The following is a 26,917-nucleotide window of genomic DNA, read 5'->3' on the forward strand; positions in this document are numbered from 1 at the left end:
TATTACAGCTTGTTGCTGAGATTTGATGACCTATATTGAGTAAAACATGCTTGAAACTAGAATATCAAGTGTTGCAAAGCTGTGTCATCAACACTCACAAGTTGGAACGCAAATGGCGCGTGACCAAGCTTGAGGTTTTCCATCAAGCATGGAGTGATAGTTTAATAAGGTATAAACGCATGCTTACCTTAGCTAAAGCTAAATATTACTCAAATCTCATCCGCCTCAACAAAAACGACCCTAAATTTTTGTTTAGTACAGTAGCATCGCTAACCCAACAAGGGACTCCTCCCAATAGCTCCACCCACTCGGCAGATGACTTTATGAATTTCTTTAATAAGAAAATTGAACTTATTAGAAAGGAGATTAAAGACAACGCATCCCAGCTACAACTGGGTTCTATGAACACAGATACAACTGTATCTCCTGTCAAAAATGTAAAGACCGACTGCACACACTGCAAAAACTGAAATCTAAGTAAGATGAAATATGTCAAATAAGGGTGATATTTGCTTATTTTCTGTCTGATAAGATAATTCTTCTCACTAAGCAGATTTTATGTTAGAGTGTTTTACTTGTTTTAAGTGTTTTGGTCCTAAATGATCTCAGTAAGATATTACAGCTTGTTGCTGAGATTTGATGACCTATATTGAGTAAAACATGCTTGAAACTAGAATATCAACTGTTGCAAAAGCTGTGTCATCAACACTCACAAGTATAAAACTACTTTTTTAAAGTCATCATTTCTTATTTCAAGCATGAAATAAAAAAATCATGACTTTGACACAATTGTGTCTCATAATTAAAACAGATGACAGCCAAATGGACTTTGCTGTTTTATTTTCAATGAAACAATAGAAAACACGTACTCATATAGTAGTACAGTTGTTATTAGTGAGAATATACTTATTTTAAGGTATTTTCGGGTTTATTGAAGTTAGCTAATTAGGGCCCGCATGGCCCATTGCATAGGGACTCCCAAAGGGAGTCCTTATGCAATGGGACATAAGGACCTATTGAATTTGTAAGGTTTTATTAATATTATACCAGCCGCCTCTTTGAGCAGTAATTTGACCCACTTAACATGCTTCAAAACTCACCATATTTGACCCACACATCAAGACCTGCGAAAATTGTCTTTTAATGAAAAAACCGAACCCCAAAACTCAAAATTGCGCTCTAGCGCCCCCTAGGAAAAAAACAAACTAGGCTGCCTGTAACTCCCACTAGGAAGGTCAGAGAGACATGAAACAAAATTCTCTATGTAGGTCTGACTTAGACCTAGATTTCATAATTGTACATCCTTGGGCAGAAATCAACAGGAATTTGGCAATTTCCCCTTCAAGACAAAAAAGTACTAAAAACAGTCACTTTTGCCTCTTTGAGCTGTAATTTGACCCCCTTAACATGCTTCAAAACTCACCGAACTGAACACACACATCAGGACTGGCAAAAATTGCGATCTAATAAAAAAAACCTAACCCCAAATCTCAAAATTGCGCTCTAGCGCAATTTTTGAATAAAACGCTGAAAAAACTGCTCCTCGGAAGAAAAAAATGACAAAACTGCCTGTAACTCCCACTGGGAAGGTCGGAGAGACATGAAACAAAAACCTCTATGTAGGTCTCACTTAGACCTACATTTCATTCATTGACATCCTTCAGCAAAAATCCACAGGAAGTTTGCAATTCCCCCTTCAAAACAATTTTTTTTTTAAAAACGGTCACCTTTCTTCAAACATTATCTCCTCTGAACAAAAGTATTGGGACACTTAGGACTACAACTTGACAAAAGTATTGGGACACTTCGGACTAAAACTGGACAAAAGTATTGGGACACTTAGGACTAGCACCGGCCAAATATGCGGGCCCGACCAACGCTGCTTGCAGCTTTAATTTTCAAATTGTGTTTATAATTCACATGGTTTTCTCTCTGAATGCACGTAAATAAACATTTGCAAAAGTCAGCTAACAATGGAGCTAATGGAAGTGGATCTATTCCGCCTATAAAAACCTCCAATGGTGTCTGATATACCCCCTTGAAGTATACATTCATAATAACACGTCACATTGATGAATTTTGGTCATTTTAAGCATTTATTAATCTCAAAGACACGTCACAATTTTCGCTATTTCCTTCATGAACAACTGCTCTTATTATGGCGGACTTCATGAGAGACAGCAACTATTAGTTTGGGACAAACGATGATCCAGGACCTGGTATAATTTTTGAATAAAACGCTGTAAAAACTGCTCCTCGGAAGAAAAAAATGACAAAACTGCCTGTAACTCCCACTGGGAAGGTCGGAGAGACATGAAACAAAAACCTCTATGTAGGTCTCACTTAGACCTACATTTCATAGATTGACAACCCCCAGCAAAAATCAACAGGAAGTTTGCTATTCCCCCTTCAAAACAAATTTTTTGTAAAAACCGGTCACCTTCCTTCAAAAACTATCTCTTCTGAGCGCGTTTGTCCTTTCCTGTTGGAACTTGAAATCTCCATCTCCATAGAGCAGGTCAGCAGCAGGAAGCATGAAGTGCTCTAAAACTTGCTGGTAGACGGCTGCGTTGACCCTGGATCTCAGGAAACAGAGTGGACCGACACCAGCAGATGACATGGCACCCCAAACCATCACCCAACCATGCAAATTTTGCATTTCCTTTGGAAATCGAGGTCCCAGAGTCTGGAGGAAGACAGGAGAGGCACAGGATCCACGTTGCCTGAAGTCTAGTGTAAAGTTTCCACCATCAGTGATGGTTTGGGGTGCCATGTCATCTGCTGGTGTCGGTCCACTCTGTTTCCTGAGATCCAGGGTCAACGCAGCCGTCTACCAGCAAGTTTTAGAGCACTTCATGCTTCCTGCTGCTGACCTGCTCTATGGAGATGGAGATTTCAAGTTCCAACAGGACTTGGCGCCTGCACACAGCGCAAAATCTACCCGTGCCTGGTTTACGGACCATGGTATTTCTGTTCTAAATTGGCCCGCCAACTCCCCTGACCTTAGCCCCATAGAAAATCTGTGGGGTATTGTGAAAAGGAAGATGCAGAATGCCAGACCCAAAAACGCAGAAGAGTTGAAGGCCACTATCAGAGCAACCTGGGCTCTCATAACACCTGAGCAGTGCCAGAAACTCATCGACTCCATGCCACGCCGCATTAACGCAGTAATTGAGGCAAAAGGAGCTCCAACCAAGTATTGAGTATTGTACATGCTCATATTTTTCATTTTCATACTTTTCAGTTGGCCAACATTTCTAAAAATCCCTTTTTTGTATTAGCCTTAAGTAATATTCTAATTTTGTGACACACGGAATTTTGGATTTTCATTTGTTGCCACTTCAAATCATCAAAATTAAATGAAATAAACATTTGAATGCATCAGTCTGTGTGCAATGAATAAATATAATGTACAAGTTACACCTTTTGAATGCAATTACTGAAATAAATCAACTTTTTCAAAATATTCTAATTTACTGGCTTTTACCTGTATATTGCGCTCTACTACGGTATCGAGCACTATTTTTTGGATTACCTTATTAAGACATATATATATATACATATATATATAATTAGAGATGCGCGGTTTGCGGACACAACCGCGGAGTCCGCGGGTCGGGCGGGTGACATGACGAAAAAAATAGATTTTAAATAGATTCGGGCGGGTGGTGGTTGAACCAATTGGGAAATATATATACATAGTTAAATGTTGTTACCCACATACGAAAAACGAGCAGCACTCTTTGAAACAGGCAATTATTCATCAGGCACTGCAGCACACTACAACACAACACAACAGAAGAAAAAAAAAGAAAAAAGACGGCAACGCCGGCAGCAAACGTGGTACGCGACAAACTAAAAAAGGGAATATTAAAGACCAGGGGAAAAAAAGACCAGCTATTTGCCTTGGTCAATAAGTTGCAGGTAATTCATTATTATTATTTATTTAATTTATTTTTGTTTAAATAGGGATGACATACATATGTTATTGTATAATTTAAGTTTGTGCGCGTGATTGACAGGCTTATGAGACACATTTTTTATTTATTTTTTTATTTCAACTTAAAAATGCATGAGCCTATGCCTATGCCTACAACATAGGCTATGTGTTTATCTTTATTTTCCTGCCTGTCGTTGACAATGGAGATATTTTGTCATGGCTGCAGATCAATCAATAAAGGTTCATCTTTGTCGCGAAATTGTTCACTGTTTCACTGTGCACCCCGCCCTCGTCCCTATTTGAGCATTATAACGTTAACAAGTTAATATTCATTGAAATAAATTCAGAACATTTTTTTTACCTAACGAAAATATAGGCCTAGTCTTTCTAAAACATTTTTTTAAACTTCTTAAAAGCATCGTTCTGCTTGCTGCAACTGCGCACACAAAGTGTGAGGAACGCACTCCTGATCTGAGGGCATTGGCAACAATAGTCAACACTTTCTTAATGGAAATGACAATAATACTATAATAATGATAAATAATATTATCACGCATTAATATCTCTTAGCCACTAATGCGTGGCCAAGAGATATTAATGCGTGGCACGCATTGAATGTCTCTGCTGCATTGGATCAGTCTCCTTTCTTTAACAGGCAAAAGCTTTATAACCTCACTAACGCCTTGCATCGTCTATATTAGATATATAACAACGGGCGGGTGGCGGGCGGGTGTGGATTTGATAAAATGTTACTTTGGGTGGATGGCGGGTGGATGACGACTTTTGTGATGCGGTTGCGGATGAAATAATTGCCTATCCGCGCATCTCTAATATGTATATATATATATATATATATATATATATATATATATATATATATATATATATATACAGGGCCGGCCCGTGGCATAGGCCGTATAGGCAAATGCTAAGGGCGCCACGCCAGTGCCACAAATGTTGGAGAAAAAAAATAAAAAATAATAAAGTTGGTACTATTATTTCTAAATACAAAAAATAATCCCACGTTAATTAAAATGCAAAGTAAAGCCTATTTAATAGAAATATTATTTGTTACAACATTACACCCCCCCACCCCCTCCCTTCCCGTATCATGACTCTTTTTGGACGTCACCACATCAAAAAATCAACACAAGATGTCAAAACGGCCAAAACTGTCAGGTGCCCAGGGAAGAAAAAAGAGAAAAGAAAAGGAGGAGAAACGAGAAAAAGACAGAGGTAGCAGGTAGGTAACGTTAGCCTACATGAAATTATTTGTCTGTTACAGAATGTGATAGTAACCTGGCTTTTTAGCATTAAGCTAATGTTACATGATTCGGCAATTGCTAATCAATAAATAGCTAGTTTTGTTTTAACGTCGGGTTAATATTGTGGAGGGGGCTAAATTGTTATGGAAAATAATAATGTAACGTTAGATAATTACAGTACTCCCACCTTACATTCCTCAGGGACATTTGTATTAGATCTTTTAAGCAGGTGTTTTTTGTTTACATTGTTATTGCCTTCTGGTTAGCTAATGTTTGCCCTGCAGGTAATAGTCACTTTTCCACCCCTTTATATATTAGGTATAGTTGTAAGTAAAAAAAAAAAGGTCAAAGACAAAGCTATTCGGTTTCTTGTGAGTATATACACTTCACTGCCGATGTGGGGGGGCGCCACCTAAAATCTTGCCTAGGGCGCCAGATTGGTTAGGGCCGGGCCTGTATATATATATATATATATATATATATATATATATATATTTATTATTTTTTTTTTTTTTTAAGGCCCCCTTTAATGCCCCTTTAGCCTTCATTTCAGTACTGTTATTGCACTGGAGAATAATACAATTTGTTGATAGACTTGACATGCATTTGCATCACTGAACTCTGCCAAGCAATGTGGTCTACATACAACACATAAAGACAAAGATATGTTTCAAAGGGCCAATTTGTTTCAGGCCACAACAAATTGACAAAACTATGTTAAATAGCTGCAACATAACATACATAAGTAACAAACAGGATAATAACAACATAGCTGTAAACCAAGGAAGGCACACACTACATACACAAAGCCTAACCAGGCATTTTTTTCTCTCAAGGAATTCTGAAATAAAATCATGTCTGAAGCCCAGAACACTCTACACATTTCCCCAGTTTTAGTTTAGAGATAAGGAAAGATTGGCCTGGCCCACTAGCATCCCTCTTTATGTTTGTGAACTTTATAGTCTATACATTTAGAGTGATGTGATAATCAAACACTCTAGAAGTCTAGAATGAAAGAGTATATAAGAGAATTGACAGAGTGTGTACCTTCAGTGCGCAGATGTCTCGTTAAAATCCAGCCGCTGTTGCTTAGCAGGTGAAGTGTGTCTCTCTTTACTAGCTTCGTTGAAGCATGTTGCTTTTGTAGCTGTTTCAGCAGATTTGAATCGCTAGGATAGGATCTTTGATCCAAGACCCAATTTGCATTCAACTAAAATGTTCTTTTCTTTGTGGTCGACAAAAGAAAAGTAGTGAGAATATCTCCATGTTAAGAAACTCGCCATGCTGTCTTGTTAGTAAACACAGACACGCCCCCTTCCCACACACGGCGCGCCTCTTTCTTGTCGCCTCTTCCGCAGCGCTCCAATAAAACACACTCAGATCTTCTCAGTTTCTAGCCGATACTACATAAAAAAATAACGTAAAATTACGCAGTAACGCATCATGCAGTAACGGTAACTGAGTTACTGAATATAAAAAATAACGCGTTAGATTGCTATTTACCGCCGAAAGTAACGGCGTTACAGTAACGCGTTTGTAACGCATTAGTCCCAACTCTGGATTCCAATCGATGCCAGTCATCACAATCATACCAACTTTCTTGTCTTCATGGAAGATGTCATGTCTGTGTGATCATGTTTTTGTTTTGGTCACGTTCGTTTTGGTTTTTGGACTTTTTGTGCACTTTTGTTTTGTCACCATAGCAACCATTAGTTTTCACCTGTCACGTCACGCACCTGTTTCACATTTTGAGTCACGCACCTGTTTTCGTTAATCATGTCTATCGGTGGCAGAGGGGTTAGTGCATCTGCCTCACAATACGAAGGTCCTGAGTAGTCTTGGGTTCAATCCCGGGCTCGGGATCTTTCTGTGTGGAGTTTGCATGTTCTCCCCGTGACTGCGTGGGTTCCCTCCGGGTACTCCGGCTTCCTCCCACCTCCAAAGACATGCACCTGGGGATAAGTTGATTGGCAACACTAAATTGGCCCTAGTGTGTGAATGTGGGTGTGAATGTTGTCTGTCTATCTGTGTTGGCCCTGCGATGAGGTGGCGACTTGTCCAGGGTGTACCCCGCCTTCCGCCCGATTGTAGCTGAGATAGGCTCCAGCGCCCCCCGCGACCCCAAAGGGAATAAGCGGTAGAAAATGGATGGATGGATGTCTATAGTATTTAAGTTCATTGTTTTCAGTTTGTCGTTCTGACGACATCCCCATATTTATGCTTCTGCACACTCTCCACTCCCTTATGATCCTTGCTGCTCTTTTTTCATGCCGGTTCCATGCCAAGTAAGTTTTTGTTTATTAAGCCACAGTTAGTGTTTTTTTGTTGTTCATAGTTTTTGCCTTTGTGCAAGTGTTTGGTTTCATAGTTTGTTCTCCGCCATTGTGCGCGCCTTTTGTTTACTTCCTTGTTTTGTATTTATAGTCTTTAAATACATTTTTTTTATCTTCATTCCCGTCTCGCCCGAGCCAACTTTCCGTTGCCTTCGAGAAAAACTAAACCCCAGGACCAAGTCATGACAGAAGAAAGTATTATCATGAGACATGATCCCCTCCATGGAAAAGTAGGTGGCCTGCAGACAAAGTGTGCTCTGCTGATTATTGTGAGTGCCACCTATGGAGGGCAGCACAGATGTCATTGACAGTTTCTCAGCCACAAACACATACTTCATGCAAAGTTGAAGTCAAGTACTAATGAAGAGTTATGGATGAGGAGTCGCCAGAGAGGACTTTACCATGCACCCAGAAGTCAGGGCGGCTTGCTCCACATGACCAAACATGGTCTCCAGCGGGAGATACGATCCAAACAGTTTACATGTCACATGTCGTCATCTCTTCACTGGCTAGTCAAATGTTGCTGTGCACATTTTGAGTGTTGTGTCTTTTTTTTGTGTCGGGGGAATTTCCACTTTTACTCTTCACTTGTCCATGCTTTAGAAAAAAAAACACTGTCACAAAAATGCCTTTTTTTGTTTCCCCAAATCCATGTCTGAGTGTTGAGCTTTTGGTCAGACGCTGCAGCACGCCATCATCATCATCATCATCATCATCGTCATCATCTGGCCTCCTTTTAAGGAAGCAAACAGGTCTTGTTGTCAGCCGAGTGTGGAGCAGCTCTGGCAAGGCTACAAGGCCGAGGACGGAGAGCACAAGAGTAAACTCCTGCAAATGTGACAATCCTAAAAATAACTTCTTTCCATTCAGATCGCGACGGACCGACGTTCCGGCCGCTTCCTCGTTTCGGGGACGAAAACCCGAAGAGCAGGCTAATTGCCAGGCGCACTCCTGGGTGTTGGTTTCATCTAACCAAATGTTGTTTTTTGTTGTACAAATTGTAAGATTCAGGAGGAACAGTGTGGTTTTCGTCCTGGTCATGGAACTATACTCTTGGCAGGGTCCTTGAGGGTGCATGGGAGTTTGCCCAAGCAGTCTACATGTGCTTTGTGGACTTGGAGAAGGCATTCGACCGTGTACCCCGGGAAGTCCTGTGGGGAGTGCTCAGAGAGTATGGGGTATGGGACTGTCTGATTGTGGCGGTCCGCTCCCTGTATGATCAGTGTCAGAGCTTGGTCCTCTCTTTGTATGATCAGTGTCAGAGCTTGGTCCTCTCTTTGTATGATCAGTGTCAGAGCTTGGTCCTCTCTTTGTATGATCAGTGTCAGAGTTTGGTCCGCTCCCTGTATGATCAGTGTCAGAGCTTGGTCCTCTCTTTGTATGATCAGTGTCAGAGTTTGGTCCGCTCCCTGTATGATCAGTGTCAGAGCTTGGTCCTCTCTTTGTATGATCAGTGTCAGAGCTTGGTCCTCTCTTTGTATGATCAGTGTCAGAGCTTGGTCCTCTCTTTGTATGATCAGTGTCAGAGTTTGGTCCGCTCCCTGTATGATCAGTGTCAGAGCTTGGTCCTCTCTTTGTATGATCAGTGTCAGAGTTTGGTCCGCTCCCTGTATGATCAGTGTCAGAGCTTGGTCCGCATTGCCGGCAGTAAGTCGGACACGTTTCCAGTGAGGGTTGGACTCCGCCAAGGATGCCCTTTGTCACCGATTCTGTTCATAACCTTTATGGACAGAATTTCTAGGCGCAGTCAAGGCGTTGAGGGTATCTGGTTAGGTGGCTGTTTGCAGATGATGTGGTCCTGATGGCTTCATCTGGCCAGGATCTTCAGCTCTTACTGGATCGGTTCGCAGCCGAGTGTGAAGCGACTGGGATGGGAATCAGCACCTCCAAGTCCGAGGCCATGGTTCTCGCCCGGAAAAGGGTGGAGTGCCATCTCCGGGGTTGGGGAGGAGATCTTACCCCAAGTGGAGGAGTTCAAGTACCTCGGAGTCTTGTTCACGAGTGAGGGAAGAGTGGATTGGTGCGGCGTCTTCAGTAATGCGGACGCTGTATCGACCCGTTGTGGTGAAGAAGGAGCTGAGCCGGAAGGCAAAGCTCTCAATTTACCGGTCGATCTACGTTCCCATCCTCACCTATGGTCATGAGTTTTGGGTTATGACCAAAAGGACGAGATCACTGGTACAAGTGGCCCAAATGAGCTTCCTCCGCCTGAAGCTCTGTCATCAGGGAGGAGCTCAAAGTAAAGCCACTGCTCTTCCACATGGAGAGGAGCCAGATGAGGTGGTTCGGGCATCTGGTCAGGATGCCACCCGAACGCCTGCCTAGGGAAGTGTTTCGGGCACGTCCGACCGGTAGGGGGCCACGGGGAAGGCCCAGGACACGTTGGGAAGACTATGTCTCCCGGCTGGCCTGGGAACGCCTCGGGATCCCCCGGGAGGAGCTGGACCAAGTGGCTGGGGAGAGGGAAGTCTGGGCTTCCCGGCTTAGACTGCTGCCCCCGCTACCCAACTTCGGATAAGCGGAAGAAGGTGGATGGATGGATGGAAATTGTTAGATTGATGTCCCAGTTCGACAAGGCATGTGAAGTCGCTAGCAGAGCCAGGAAAAGTAGATTTCACTTGTTGCTAGGCAGAATTCATAGGGCACAATCATGGCTGCCCCTAGCAGTCGAAAAAAAGGTGACTTTATGGCAGGGAGAGACGGCAAAATACAGTAAGTCAGAGAGGTTTATTGCAGAAATATACTCCCAACAACAGAACTATGGCGGTGACGAGCACTCACGACCAAGGGCTGTCAAAGTTAACGCGCTAACTATAAGTTGCTGCTGCTAGTCTGCTGCGTTCGACACCGTCGACCACGCCACCTTAATCACTCGTCTTGAGAACTGTGTGGGCATTAAGGGCGCCGCCCTCAACTGGTTCCGGTCGTACCTAACCGACAGGAGTTTTTGTGTAAAAGTAGACAGTTTTATGTCGTCCACAGCTCCTTTACCACATGGGGTCCCCCAGGGCTCAATCCTTGCCCCAATTTTATTTGCGCTTTACCTTCTCCCCCTTGGTTCTATTTTTAGGAAGTACAGTATTGCATTTCATTTTTATGCCGATGATTGCCAGATTTATTTTCCCATGGCACAAAATAACACGGTTCAACGTCTTATTGACTGCCTGCACGACATCAAAGTCTGGCTTTCAGCTAACTTCCTGAGCCTAAATGAAGATAAAACAGAAGTTATGTTGTTCGGTCCAAGTCGCTCTCCCTCCCCCAACGTTGACCTCGGCACTCTGACCCCGTATCTCAGCGACTCTGTCACAAACCTGGGGGTAAAGTTCGACTCAGATTTTAAATTCGAAAAACAAATCAGCAGCGTCGTTCAAAAAAGCTTTTATCAATTACGCCAAATAGCGAAAGTGAAACCGCTTCTATCAAGACACGATCTTGAGAAATTAATCCACACTTTTATCTCGACTCGTCTTGATTATTGTAATGCCCTGTATGTTGGCATTAGCCAGGCCTCCCTCGCCCGCCTGCAGCTCGTGCAGAACTCTGCTGCTCGTCTGCTAACACAGACCCGCAGACGTGAGCACATCACCCCTATTTTAGCGTCCCTTCACTGGCTCCCTGTGCGTTACCGAATACATTTTAAACTCCTTTTATTTGTTTTTAAATGTCTAAACAACCTCGCGCCAACCTATCTCTCCGACCTCCTTCAGCCTTACTGCCCCACCCGATCCTTAAGATCAGCCGATCAGCTGCTGTTGACGGTCCCTGACACAAGGCTGAAGCTTAGAGGTGACAGAGCTTTCGCCGTTGCTGCTCCCAAGCTCTGGAACGACCTACCCCTGAGTGTTAGACAAGCCTCCTCTCTTCCTGTTTTTAAATCTCTCTTAAAAACATACTTTTATTCCATGGCTTTTAACACTGAGTGATATCCATCCTGCAATGGCGCCCCATAATACACCTGCTGTGACCCTGTTTTTATGTTTTTATGTTTTTATTAATTCTATTTTAATTATTTATTTTTTATCGTGTTCTGTTTGTGTTGTGTTGTGTTTGCTCGGTACTCGTTTTATCTTTTAACCTGCTCATTGTACAGCACTTTGGCTACCCCTGTGGTAAATTTTAAATGTTCTCTATAAATAAAGTTGATTTGATTTGATTTGATTTAACGGCACTATTTTTTAGCACGATTAACGCGCACGTCTTCTGACACCTGTCTGACCCTCGGCCCGTTCCGTAGCGTGGGAAATGTAATGCCGTTAAGTTACTGTTGAGCCTCGAGCTTGACAAATAGCCAACAAGAAAATGCACAAGGATAAAAAGGTACATTCTGGAAATCTCGTGTCCAAAACAATGACAAGACCGTTTTTATCTTAGTCGTCGTCGGAGCAAAAACGTGCTGGCGCGGTTTTGTTGCTTGCAGTGGAACAAAAGCTCAGCAGAAAAGAAAGACGGTGGGCAGGAAGTCTAGAGACATTTTTTATACAACACGTCTCAAACCTTTTACACACTTCAAAATAATAGCGCCATGTGTCACACAAAATGAAAAATCATCTTACATTACGATCATGCTTTGTAAAATATGTTTTGTAATGTAATCTGTGATATTTCTACCTTTATAATTGTTTTCTGGCAAATTCAAATTAAGTGTATATTAATTTATAACCTATTCTGATTGACAGTCCACAGTTACAGAGTGTTTAGCAGGCTAAATATTACATTTGATTAAAAAATAGAGACTATATATAGCAGGGGTGCTCACACTTTTTCTGCAGGCGAGCTACTTTTCAATTGATCAAGTCGTGGGGATCTACCTCATTCATATATATCATTTACATTTACTTATTTATGAAATATATGTTTTTGTTAACAAGTTAAAGGTGTTTAATGATAATGCAAGCATGTTTAACACATATAGTTAATATTGTTAAAAAATTAAAGGTGTTTAATGATAATACAAGCATGTTTAATACATATAATTAATATTGTTAAAGAAATTAAAGGTGTTTAAAGATAATACAAGCATGTTTAATACATATAGTTAATATTGTTAACAAGTTAAAGGTGTTTAATGATAATACAAGCATGTTTAACACATAGTTAATATTGTTAAAAAATTAAATGTGTTTAATGATCATATAAGAATGTTTAATACATATAGTTAATATTGTTAACAACTTAAAGGTGTTTAAAGATAATACAAGCATGTTTAACACATATAGTTAATATTGTTAACAAGTTAAATGTGTTTAATGATATTACAAGCATGTTTAACACATATAGTTAATATTGTTAATAAGTTAAAGGTGTTTAAAGATAATACAAGCATGTTTAACACATATATATTCCTTTCTTTCATGAAGACAAGAATATAAGTTGGTGTATTACCTGATTCTGATGACTTGCATTGATTGGAATCAGACAGTGGTGTTGATAATGTCCACATTTTCGAATGGAGGAGAAAAAAAGTCCTCCTTTCTGTCCAATACCACATGAGGGTTTTTGGCATCTTATTTGTCCAGCTTCCGTACTCCTTTGTTTACACTTTACAAGAAATACATTGTCGGCAAACTCCGTAGCTTGCTAGCTTGTGCACGCCAGCTTTCTGAGACTCTTATTTTGTTAGCGCAACTGTGCAACTGTGCAGTCGGTCTTTGGAGTTTTGACGACAGGTACGGCGCCAGAGTCTGTTGAAATAAAGTGTTGCTCGCCTTCCAGTCGGTAATTTGAATGAGCTGGCAGCAGCCAGCGTCATCTCAGAAGACCCTCGGGTGCCGTGAATGTCAATCAAGTGACGAAAGTGACGTCATAGTGAAGATTTATGATCGCTCATTTTTAGGACTATTTTTTTAATGCCTGGCTGGTGATCGACTGACACACCCTCCGAGATCGACCGGTAGATCGCGATCGACGTAATGAGCACCCCTGATATATACCATCAACTTGTACAACATGTAGTTTACGGAATATCAAAAGCATTTTTATTCAGGTGAAAATATCACAGATTACATCACCAAACATCCATGACGATCAAAGCATGATCAAACAAACCACATCTTGTGTTCATAATGCAGGAAACTGGTATCTAAACATGGTGTGGCTCCTCCTCTAAATGCAAGTGCTCCTACAGCAGGAATGCAAATTCTGTTTTCCTACAAAATACAAAATCACCAACGCACTGCAGGTATATATTTTTTTTAAATGATTCACATTAAAAGTGTGTTCATGTCCATTTTGAGTTAAGCTGTTTAAAAAAGAATAATGTTTAAAAACATTTAATTCAAGCAAACTAATTGTCCAGTCATGATAATAAAAAACTTTAAAAAGATCTGTCTGGCGTACACTCATTAATGATGAAAAATTATATCTGTAATTAATTTTAAGTTTACAGAACAAACTGTAATTAATCACGAATACATATTTTAATCGTTTGAAAACGGTGGAATGGTTAAAGTGGGTTGAAAAATGTGGAAGGACTAGTCGCCAGAAAAAAGGGCCAAGAAAGGGTTTGAAGAAAATTCTGGGAATTCCTGGAATTTTTTGGAACTTGGAAAAATTATAGTTAAAATTTCCGGGATGAGTGGAATATGTTGAAGGTGGAATGGTTTGAATCGGTTGAAAAAATGTGGAAATGGTGGAAGTTTGAAAAATGGCTAATTCATTTTGAATTAGAAAAAATGTCCCGGAAAACCTGGAATTCTAAGAAATCTGGGAAATTTTTGGAATTTGTCAAGGGAAAGCCGGCGATTCCCAGATAGGCTGAACAATTTGAAGTTGGAATGGTTTGGATGGAGTGAATAATGTGGAAGGTAGAGCGCGCCAAAATCTGGAGAAGAAGAAGAAGAAGAAGAAGATGAAATAGATGAATTTTGGTGTAGAAAAGTATATGTGTGAATGTTTTGGAGCGTTCACACTGTAAAAAGTGGCATGATGTCAATCAAGGCTGCAATGTGTGCCTTACAAAATATTGAAACAGAAGATTTATATGATGTGCTGTCATGTGTGTCACTAGAAACATTTATATGATGTGCTGTCATGTGTGTCACTAGAAACATTTATATGATGTGCTGTCATGTGTGTCACTAGAAACATTTATATGATGTGCTGTCATGTGTGTCACTAGAAACATTTATATGATGTGCTGTCATGTGTGTCACTAGAAACATTTATATGATGTGCTGTCATGTGTGTCACTAGAAACATTATATGATGTGCTGTCATGTGTGTCACTAGAAACATTATATGATGTGCTGTCATGTGTGTCACTAGAAACATTATATGATGTGCTGTCATGTGTGTCACTAGAAACATTTATATGATGTGCTGTCATGTGTGTCACTAGAAACATTTCAGCCTACAAGAAGAGAAAACATGTTTTTGCAGCACATATGCTAACATTAGCCCTGCCTTAGCGTCAAAAGTCACATGTCACACACACACACACACCTGCAAGTACCATTCAAAAAAACTACTGAATAAATCAGGAGTTACTCAGTTTTTGAGTATTTTTTCCACTGCATAGTCTTACTTAAATAAGTATTTTCACTGACTTGTTATGCCCCTACTCTTCAGTTGCATGTTGCATCTATATATATATATATATATATATATATATATATATATGTATGTATATATATATATATATATATATATGAACTCGTTGGGAGTTTCCTCCTCTCCCAGCTCGCTAGCCTCAATCTGAACCTTGGTATTTACCGTGATGACGGACTGGCAGTGTGTCGCGCTTCGCCAAGGAGCAGCGAGAATACCAAGAAGCGCATATGCCAAATTTTCAAAGAGAACGGCCTACGGATCACGATTGAAGCCAACAAACAAACCGTCAACTTCCTTGACGTCACTTTCAACCTGAGAAATAACAGCTACCAACCATTCACGAAACCCAACACAACACTCCAATACGTGCACCATGACAGCAACCACCCACCCACCACCACGAAAAGAATACCTACCGGAATCAATAAAAGGCTATCGATGCTGTCATCTAGCAAAGCTGAATTTGACCAAGCAACCCCCCCGTACCAAAAAGCCCTTGATGAAAGCGGATACAATTTCACCCTCACCTATGAACCCACGCCAGGAAACCAGCCAAAAAAGAACAGAAAACGGAACGACATCATCTGGTACAACCCCCCATACAGCAAAAACGTCTCAACGAACATTGGACACAAATTCCTCAATCTGATTGACAAACACTTTCCCAAAGACAACACCCTAAGAAAAGTATTCAACAAGAACAACATTAAATTGAGCTACAGCTGCATGAACAATATACGACAAATCATCTCAAACCACAACAAAACAATTGCAAATGAGCCGTCGGCCCTCAGACAGAGCGACTCCAAAACCAACAAAGGATGTAATTGTCGAAAGAAACCTGATTGCCCTCTCAACGGGGGATGCTTACAAACATCAGTTGTCTACCAATCTAAGGTAATACGCAAGGACATTAACACATCCGACACATATGTAGGATTAACCGAGGGTGAATTCAAAACCAGATGGAACAATCACAAGGCTTCTTTCAGGAACAAAAACCTGCGAAATACCACAGAACTCAGCAAACACATTTGGGACCTCAAAGACAATAATGTTGAATATTCAATAACATGGCAAATTCTTGCATCCAGCACACCTTACAATAGTGGTAATAAAAGATGCAACCTATGCTTGAAAGAGAAACTGTTTATTATTTACCGTCCAGACCTGTCATCCCTCAACAAGCGCAGCGAAATTGTAACAGCATGCCACCACAGACGGAAACACCTCCTAGGTAACACATGAGCCAATCACCACGCCCCTAGGCCAACCTGTACCCACCCACTCTGTGCCCTATATAAACCATGGTATGCGAATGCTCCCATTAAAATCTCCTGACGATTGAGGGTACCCCCCCTCATGAAACAGGCCTGTAGAGATGAAATAGTCTTGTGATTTTTTTCCCACACATACATATATATATATATATATATATATATATATATATATATATATATATATATATATATATATATATTTATACAGTATATATATATATATATATATATATATATATATATATATATATATATATATATATATATATAAAAATATATATATATATATATACATATAAATAAATAAATAAATAAATATATATATATATAGTAGGGGCGGTGCATCAGCATTGGCAGTATTGTATCCTCGTTAACATTAAAAAAAAAAACAAGACGAAAGAAGTATCAATCAATATACATATATATATATATATATATAAATATATATATATATATATATAAGCGGAAGAAGATGGATGGAGATGGATGGATATATATATATATATATATATACACATATATATATATTTATACAGTATATATATATATATATATATATATATATATATATATAAATATAAATGGATGGATGGATGGATATATATATATATATATATATATATATATATATATATATATATATATATATATATATATATATATATATATATATATATATATATATATATGTCTTAATAAGGTTATCCAAAAAACAGTGCTCGATACCGTAGTAGAGCGCAATATATATATGTGTGGGAAAAAAATCACAAGACTACTTCATCTCTACAGGCCTGTTTCATGAGGGGTTCCCTCAATCATCAGGAGATTTTTTTTTAATTTTTAATTTTATTTTTTTTCTCCTGATGATTGAGGGAACCCCTCATGAAACAGGCCTGTAGAGATGAAGTAGTCTTGTGATTTTTTCCCCCACACATACATATATATATATATATATATATATATAGTAGGGGCGGTGCATCAGGATTGGCAGTATTGTATCCTCGTTAACATAAAAAAAATAAAAAATAAGACGAAAGAAGTATCAATCAATTTACAACAAATAGTTTTTTAGTCTGTAAAAGAAAATTTGCGTCATATTTTTTTAAAAATTAAAAAAATCTCGTTTCAACTATAAATATTTTAGCCATTTGATACTGAAAAATAAATCATATCATGAATTTAAATAGATCAGCAACATTAACTCGACCTACTAAATAAAAATGAATAAAACTTGTGCTGATTTAGTTTCATAAATAGAAATGAGAGAGTCAGGATTAATGAGCACGTTTTGTAGTACACGGCTTTTTTGAGTTGAAGCATGATACTGATAAAGCATGTTTCCCGGGACATAACAAGTCAGTGATGTACTGAGGGGCCCCACCATGCAACTGAAGAGTAGGGACATAACAAGTCAGTGATGTACTGAGGGGCCCCACCATGCAACTGAAGAGTAGAGGCATAAGAAGTCAGTGATGTACTGAGGGGCCCCACCATGCAACTGAAGAGTAGAGGCATAAGAAGTCAGTGATGTACTGAGGGGCCCCACCATGCAACTGAAGAGTAGGGACATAATAAGTCAGTGATGTACTGAGGGGCCCCACCATGCAACTGAAGAGTAGGGACATAATAAGTCAGTGATGTACTGAGGGGCCCCACCATGCAACTGAAGAGTAGGGACATAATAAGTCGGTGATGTGCTGAGGGGCCCCACCATGCAACTGAATAGTAGGGACATAATAAGTTGGTGATGTACTGAGGGGCCCCACCATGCAACTGAAGAGTAGGGACATAATAAATGGGTTGTACTGAGGGGCCCCACCATGCAACTGAAGAGTAGGGACATAATACATGGGTTGTGCTGAGGGGCCCCACCATGCAACTGAAGAGTAGGGACATAATAAATGGGTTGTACTGAGGGGCCCCACCATGCAACTGAAGAGTAGGGACATAATAAATGGGTTGTACTGAGGGGCCCTACCATGCAACTGAAGTGTAGGGACATAACAAGTCAGTGATGTGCTGAGGGGCCCCACCATGCAACTGAAAAGTAGAGGCATAACAAGTCAGTGATGTACTGAGGGGCCCCACCATGCAACTGAAGAGTAGGGACATAATAAGTCGGTGATGTATTGAGGGGCCCCACCATGCAACTGAAGAGTAGGGACATAATAAGTCGGTGATGTACTGAGGGGCCCCACCATGCAACTGAAGAGTAGGGACATAATAAGTCATTGATGTACTGAGGGGCCCCACTATGCAACTGAATAGTAGGGGCATAAAAAGTCAGTGATGTACTGAGGGGCCCCACCATGCAACTGAAGAGTAAGGACATAACAAGTCAGTGATGTACTGAGGGGCCCCACCATGCAACTGAAGAGTAGGGACATAATAAGTCAGTGATGTACTGAGGGGCCTCACCATGCAACTGAAGAGTAGGGACATAATAAATGGGTTGTACTGAGGGGCCCCACCATGCAACTGAAGAGTAGGGACATAATAAATGGGTTGTACTGAGGGGCCCCACCATGCAACTGAAGTGTAGGAACATAACAAGTCAGTGATGTGCTGAGGGGCCCCACCATGCAACTGAAGAGTAGGGACATAATACATGGGTTGTGCTGAGGGGCCCCACCATGCAACTGAAGAGTAGGGACATAATAAATGGGTTGTACTGAGGGGCCCCACCATACAACTGAAGAGTAGGGACATAATAAGTCGGTGATGTACTGAGGGGCCCCACCATGCAACTGAAGAGTAGGGACATAATAAATGGGTTGTACTGAGGGGCCCCACCATGCAACTGAAGAGTAGGGACATAATAAGTCGGTGATGTACTGAGGGGCCCCACCATGCAACTGAAGAGTAGGGACATAATAAGTCAGTGATGTGCTGAGGGGCCCCACCATGCAACTGAAGAGTAGGGACATAATAAGTCAGTGATGTGCTGAGGGGCCCCACCATGCAACTGAAGAGTAGGGACATAATAAATGGGTTGTACTGAGGGGCCCCACCATGCAACTGAAGTGTAGGGACATAACAAGTCAGTGATGTGCTGAGGGGCCCCACCATGCAACTGAAGAGTAGGGACATAATAAGTCGGTGATGTACTGAGGGGACCCACCATGCAACTGAAGAGTAGGGACATAATAAATGGGTTGTACTGAGGGGCCCCACCATGCAACTGAAGAGTAGGGACATAATACATGGGTTGTGCTGAGGGGCCCCACCATGCAACTGAAGAGTAGGGACATAATAAGTCGGTGATGTGCTGAGGGGCCCCACCGTGCAACTGAAGAGTAGAGGCATAACAAGTCAGTGATGTACTGAGGGGCCCCACCATGCAACTGAATAGTAGGGGCATAATAAGTCAGTGATGTACTGAGGGGCCCCACCATGCAACTGAAAAGTAAGGACATAACAAGTCAGTGATGTACTGAGAGGCCCCAACATGCAACTGAAGAGTAGGGACATAATAAGTCAGTGATGTACTGAGGGGCCCCACCATACAACTGAAGAGTAGGGTTATAACAAGTCAGTGATGTACTGAGGGGCCCCACCATGCAACTGAAGAGTAGGGACATAATAAGTCAGTGATGTACTGAGGGGCCCCACCATGCAACTGAAGAGTAGGGACATAATAAGTCAGTGATGTACTGAGGGGCCCCACCATGCAACTGAATAGTAGGGGCATAATAAGTCGGTAATGTACTGAGGGGCCCCACCATGCAACTGAAGAGTAGGGACATAATAAGTCAGTGATGTACTGAGGGGCCCCACCATGCAACTGAAGAGTAGGGACATAATAAGTCGGTGATGTGCTGAGGGGCCCCACCATGCAACTGAAGAGTAGGGGCATAATAAGTCAGTGATGTACTGAGGGGCCCCACCATGCAACTGAAGAGTAGGGACATAATAAATGGGTTGTACTGAGGGGCCCCACCATGCAACTGAAGAGTAGGGACATAATAAATGGGTTGTACTGAGGGGCCCCACCATGCAACTGAAGAGTAGGGACATAATAAATGGGTTGTACTGAGGGGCCCCACCATGCAACTGAAGAGTAGGGACATAATAAATGGGTTGTACTGAGGGGCCCCACCATGCAACTGAAGAGTAGGGACATAATAAATGGGTTGTACTGAGGGGCCCCACCATGCAACTGAAGAGTAGGGACATAATAAATGGGTTGTACTGAGGGGCCCCACCATGCAACTGAATAGTAGGGACATAATACAATACTGTACTTGTAACAATTGTATAAACAAATGATATTTAAAATCTTAGAATGTTTAATAATTGAGAAGCGCTGCTTTAAAGTGGGAGTACTCGTACTGAGTACAATGTTGGCCCCTCCATCACCTCTGCTCCACTTCTCCCGTGCCAAACAGCAATCAAATATGTCTTGTGTCAGAATAGAAGGACTTGGAAAAGACGCATTTATCATCCAACGTGCTCATTAAAGAAGTTTCTGGGAGGATGTCTGAAAGCCAAACACAGCAGCCGACCTACACGACCATATAAGGAAGAGAGGCGTGACATGTTGTCCATGCCAATGTTTATCCACAGTCTATTACAGTTATTAATATTACATACGACACACTAGAGTTATTAATATTACATACGACACACTAGAGTTATTAATATTACATAGGATACAATAGAGTTATTAATATTACATAGGATACACTGATCATACATAGTACACTTAGTCCAGCAAAATAGGGTTTTTTTCTACTCGTAAAAATCTCTGCTTTTATTTCTTCCGAGTGAAAGGAAATCAAGTCGAGTCAATATTGTACAGCTTCACTAATACAGGCAATAAATGTTCATTTTAGTAGTCCAACTCAAAAGGTGAAACCTCTTTTGAGCTCTACATGATGAGCTCTACTCATCGTGAAACATTTCTAGAATGTGATTCTTCATTTCTTTTCATTCTGCCCCGAATGCAGCGGATCATAAAATGGGAAAAATGGTCAAAAAGGTCGAATATTATTAACTACATTTTCACACTTGAATCAGAAAATGAACTGATTATATATATATATATATATATATATATATATATATATATATATATATGTCTTAATAAGGTTATCCAAAAAATAGTGCTCGATACCGTAGTAGAGCGCAATATATGTATGTGTGGGAAAAAAATCACAAGACTACTTCATCTCTACAGGCCTGTTTCATGAGGGGTTCCCTCAATCATCAGGAGATTTTTTTTCCCCACACATACATATATATATATATATATATATATATATATATATACATACCGCCCGATAGGCTCCAGCACCCCCCCGCGACCCCAATAGGGAATAGAGGTAGAAAATGGATGGATACCTATATATATATATATATATATGTATATGTATATATATATATATATATATATATATATATATATATATATATATATATATATATATATATATATATATATATATATATATATGTACATTTATTAAATCAGTAACTTAGTCAGATGGAAAGTAAATCACCATTTGTGTGATATTCAAGTTGACTAAGATGCACCTGTATCTAGTATTAATGTATCTAGTATTAATATATACATAGTATTAATGTAGCTAGTATTAATGTATCTAGTATTAATATATACATAGTATTAATGTATCTAGTATTAATATATATATAGTATGAATGTATCTAGTATTAATATATACATAGTATTAATGTAGCTAGTATTAATGTATCTAGTATTAATATATACATAGTATTAATGTATCTAGTATTAATATATATATATAGTATGAATGTATCTAGTATTAATATATATATATATATAGTATTAATGTATCTAGTATTAATGTATCTAGTATTAATATATATATTCAGTATTAATGTTTCTAGTATTAATATATATATAGTATTCATGTATCTAGTATTAATGTATCTAGTTTTAATATATATAATATTAATGTATCTAGTATTAATATATATATAATATTAATGTATCTAGTATTAATGTATATAGTATTAATGTATCTAGTATTAATGTATATAATATTAATGTATCTAGTATTAGTACATATAGTATTAATGTATATAGTATTAATGTATCTAGTATTAATATATATAGTATTAATGTATATAGTATTAATGTATCTAGCATTAATATATATAGTATTAATGTATCTAGTATTAATGTATCTAGTATTAATATATGTATAGCATTAATGTATCTAGCATTAATATATATAGTATTAATGCATCTAGTATTAATATATAAATATAGTATTAATGTATAAAGTATTAATTTTTCTAGCATTAATATATATATAGTATTAATGTATCTAGTATTAATGGATCTAGTATTGATATATAAATATAGTATTAATGTATAAAGTATTATTTTTTCTAGCATTAATATATATAGTATTAATGTATCTAGTATTTATATATATATATATAGTATTAATGTATATAGTATTAATGTATCTAGCATTAATATATATTGTATTAATGTATCTAGTATTAATATATATATATATATAGTATTAATGTATCTAGTATTAATATATAAATATAGTATTAATGTATACAGTATTAATTTTTCTAGCATTAATATATATATAGTATTAATGTATCTAGTATTAATGGATCGAGTATTGATATATAAATATAGTATTAATGTATAAAGTATTATTTTTCTAGCATTAATATATATAGTATTAATGTATCTAGTATTAATATATATATATATATATATAGTATTAATGTATCTAGCATTAATATATATTGTATTAATGTATCTAGTATTAATGTATCTAGTATTAATATATATATATATATATAGTATTAATGTATCTAGTATTAATGTATCTAGTATTAATATATATATATATATATATATAGTATTAATGTATATAGTATTAATGTATCTAGCATTAATATATATAGTATTAATATATATAGTATTAATGTATTTGTATTAATGTATATATATATATATTATTAATGTATCTAGTATTAATGTATATATATTTTTAATGTATCTAGTATTAATGTGTATAGTATTAATGTATCTAGTATTAATGTACCATGAATTGATTAACGTGGACCCTGACTTAAACAAGTTGAAAAACATATTGGGGTGTTACCATTTAGTGGTCAATTGTACGGAATATGTACTGTACTGTGCAATCTACTAATACAAGTCTCAATCAATCAATCAATCAATGTATATAGTATTATATAGCATTAATGTATATAGTATTAATATAAAGACTTACCCGATAAGTGGATGACAAGAGGTTTCCAAGTTGGAAAGAGGAGCAGAAGAGCAGAGAGATGTTTTAAGTCCAGCTCAGAGCTCCGCCTGCCTCCTCCTTCATGCTGCCTTCCAAAAGTTGCCTCCTTTTTCATTTCTTGTCCACTGAGAAGGAAAACATCTCAGCACGTCACAAATGACTTTATTCTTGTGGAATGGAACATGCTATGGTGTCAACATGCTGTGAACATAAATGCCATGTCGCTATTTGATAATTGTATGCTTAAAAAGTCTCCTTAAAAGAGTCATCCAATAACCTTGTGAACAAATGTGTGCTGTCAAAGATTTGTTTGTTTTTTTGTCGGATTAATCACATTTTGGAATTTGGATTCATCAAAGGTTAACAAAATCTAAATGAACTCCCCCCCAAATATTTGGACACACAATATACTACATAAGCAGAGGTGGGTAGAGTAGCCAGAAATTGTACTCAAGTAAGAGTACTGTTACTTTAGAGATTTATTACTCAAGTAAAAGTAAGGAGTAGTCACCCAAATATTTGAGTAAAAGTAAAAAGTATGTTGTGAAAAAACTACTCAAGTACTGAGTAACATACACACACATATCATATATATATATATATATATATATATATATATATATATATATATATGTATGTGTGGGAAAAAAATCACAAGACTATTTCATCTCTACAGGCCTGTTTCATGAGAGGGGGTACCCTCAATCGTCAGGAGATTTTAATGGGAGCATTCGCATACCATGGTTTATATAGGGCACAGAGTGGGTGGGTACAGGCTGGCCTAGGGGCGTGGTGATTGGCTCATGTGTTACCTAGGAGGTGTTTCCGTCTATGGCGGCATGTTGTTACAATTTCGCTGCGCTTGTTGAGGGATGACAGGTCTGGACGGTAAATAATAAACAGTTTCTCTTTCAAGCATAGGTTGCATCTTTTATTACCACTATTGTAAGGTGTGCTGGATGCAAGAATTTGCCATGTTATTGAATATTCAACATTATTGTCTTTGAGGTCCCAAATGTGTTTGCTGAGTTCTGTGGTATTTCGCAGGTTTTTGTTCCTGAAAGAAGCCTTGTGATTGTTCCATCTGGTTTTGAATTCTCCCTCGGTTAATCCTACATATGTGTCGGATGTGTTAATGTCCTTGCGTATTACCTTAGATTGGCAGACAACTGATGTTTGTAAGCACCCCCCGTTGAGAGGGCAATCAGGTTTCTTTCGACAATTACATCCTTTGTTGGTTTTGGAGTCGCTCTGTCTGAGGGCCGACGGCTCATTTGCAATTGTTTTGTTGTGGTTTGAGATGATTTGTCGTATATTGTTCATGCAGCTGTAGCTCAATTTAATGTTGTTCTTGGTGAATACTTTTCTTAGGATGTTGTCTTTGGGAAAGTGTTTGTCAATCAGATTGAGGAATTTGTGTCCAATGTTCGTTGAGACGTTTTTGCTGTATGGGGGGTTGTACCAGATGATGTCGTTCCGTTTTCTGTTCTTTTTTGGCTGGTTTCCTGGCGTGGGTTCATAGGTGAGACGGAAACACCTCCTAGGTAACACATGAGCCAATCACCACGCCCCTAGGCCAGCCTGTACCCACCCACTCTGTGCCCTATATAAACCATGGTATGCGAATGCTCCCATTAAAATCTCCTGACGCTTGAGGGTACCCCCCCTCATGATTTTTTTCCCACACATACATATATTGCGCTCTACTACGGTATGACATATATATATATATATATATATATATATATATATATATATATATATATATATATATATATACATATATATATATATATATATATACATATATATATATATATATATATATATATATATACATATACATACACACACACATATATATATATATATACACACATTTATATATATATATATACACACACATTTATATATATATATACATATATATGTATATATATATATATATATACAGTATATAATTTATATTTATTTATTTTGCCGTTTTTGTTGACATGTTAAAGGTGTTTTAATGAATATACATGCATGTTTAACACATATAGATTCCTTTCTTTCATGAAGACAAGAATATAAGTTGGTGTATTACCTGATTCTGATGACTTGCATTGATTGTAATCAGACAGTAGTGCCGATAACGTCCACGTTTTCAAATGGAGGAGAAAAAAAGTTCCCCCTTTCTTTCTAATACCACATGAAAGTGGTTGGTTTTTGGCATCTTATTTGTCCAGCTTCCATATTCGTTTTTATACACTTTACAAGAAATATATTGGCGTCAAACTCCGTAGCTTGCTAGCTTGTTTGCGCTGGCTTTCGGAGACTCTTGTTTTGAAAGCGCAGGCCGCGATGGAGCGGCACTTTTATTGTGAAGACAGGAACGTCCTCATGTGCGATCAGTCTTTAGGCTTTTGACGGGATGTATGGTTGGAATAAAAAAGTATCTTTTTTCCTTCACACTTTTGATTGATTGATTGGAGCTTTTATTAGTAGATTGCACAGTACAGTACATATTCCGTACAATTGACCACTAAATGGTAACACCCCCATACGTTTTTCAACTTGTTTAAGTCAGGTCATGTGACCGCCTGGCTCTGTTTGATTGGTCCAACGTCACCAGTGACCGCATCTGATTGGTGGAACGAAGTGAAACGTCACCAGTAAGGCAGGCACTTTGAAGGTCTGTCTGACAGACCAAAACAAACAAAGCGTGCATTAACAGATCGATAAAAATTAGTAGCGAGTAGCGAGCTGAATGTAGATAAAAGTAGCGGAGTAAAAGTGGGGTGGAGGAAGTAAGATGAAGGTGTACCTGTGTGCTTTCACGTATGGTAAACAACAGAAAGATGTTGTTCTGGCCCAAGGACTTCAGAGCGGAGAGATGACAGGATCTGCCCAATTTCCAGACGACCTCTTTTTGAAGTATTTTACGAACTCTTTTTGAACTGACCTTTCCTGTGAACTTTTTGCGACCTTTGTCCTCTGGAAACAAAGGTGGCCATGTGGCCGGGGAGGGTCCGAAATAAAAGAAGGAGGCATGCAATCTTTTGGCAGAGCGTGCTAAGATACTGTACAAGGGTACAGTGTAAAGACGGCTCTCCTCAATATTGAGTCCAAATTGAATTCTGTCTCTGTTTGATTCTTTGCTTCTTGTCTTGTTTAATAGATGTCATCAGTGTTTGAACCTGACATAAACACTTTGAAGAGTTTCTTGAAGTGGATTATATTAGAACATTGTTTGATTTATTTACTTAGTCCATTCCATTATTTCTTTCCACATACT

At 38.7% G+C, this 26,917-nt stretch overlaps 1 protein-coding gene across 2 annotated transcripts in view; it reads right to left on the reverse strand.

The window, feature by feature from the left end:
- LOC133612741 (uncharacterized) overlaps positions 1–23,684 on the reverse strand; it is a 98,691-nt gene extending 75,007 nt beyond the window's left edge. For both annotated transcript variants that reach the window (XM_061970412.2, XM_072913893.1), the window contains exon 1: positions 23,623–23,684. The gene's annotated coding sequence lies outside the window, so the exon portion shown is untranslated. The remainder of the gene's footprint in view (positions 1–23,622) is intronic.
- Positions 23,685–26,917: the final 3,233 nt, after the last annotated feature.

The sequence above is a fragment of the Nerophis lumbriciformis genome, linkage group LG10 (assembly GCF_033978685.3).
Source record: "Nerophis lumbriciformis linkage group LG10, RoL_Nlum_v2.1, whole genome shotgun sequence".
Taxonomy (NCBI): Eukaryota; Metazoa; Chordata; class Actinopteri; order Syngnathiformes; family Syngnathidae; genus Nerophis; species Nerophis lumbriciformis.